This window comes from Branchiostoma belcheri, unplaced genomic scaffold (assembly GCF_001625305.1).
Source record: "Branchiostoma belcheri isolate BF01 breed outbred unplaced genomic scaffold, Haploidv18h27 scaffold220, whole genome shotgun sequence".
Taxonomy (NCBI): Eukaryota; Metazoa; Chordata; class Leptocardii; order Amphioxiformes; family Branchiostomatidae; genus Branchiostoma; species Branchiostoma belcheri.
The window spans coordinates 12789-13152 of NW_017803714.1; the positions used below are offsets into that span (position 1 = coordinate 12789).

Below are 364 nucleotides of genomic sequence, written 5' to 3' on the forward strand. Positions count from 1 at the left end.
TGTATTATATAATGTAGAGAGAATTAAAATTAAGTTTAACAACTGAGTATTTTTTAAAGATTCTTCTTCATAATACTGTCAATTGTCTTAGAAATACATATCTCCACCTTTCTTGCCCCTTGTTTTTGAGACTTTGGTAAAATACTTGCAGATTTATGTTATAACTAGAGGTCGGAGATCTCATGTCTTCGTCAGAGGTACTAGTACATCGAGAAATTAACATGCGTATTCTTCACTCTTTTTAATAATCAATTTGGTCTAAAGAACAAAAGAATCTCTGTACTATTTTTATGGTACAGAACTCCCTGAAACGCAGATTATACAGATGCGTCGTCACCCGTGTTAGCCCCCCCCCCCTACGTTA

The 364-nt window shown here is 34.6% G+C and overlaps 1 pseudogene; it reads right to left on the reverse strand.

Moving 5' to 3' along the window:
- The window catches only part of LOC109470350, a 10200-nt pseudogene that overhangs the window by 4520 nt on the left and 5316 nt on the right, over positions 1-364 (reverse strand).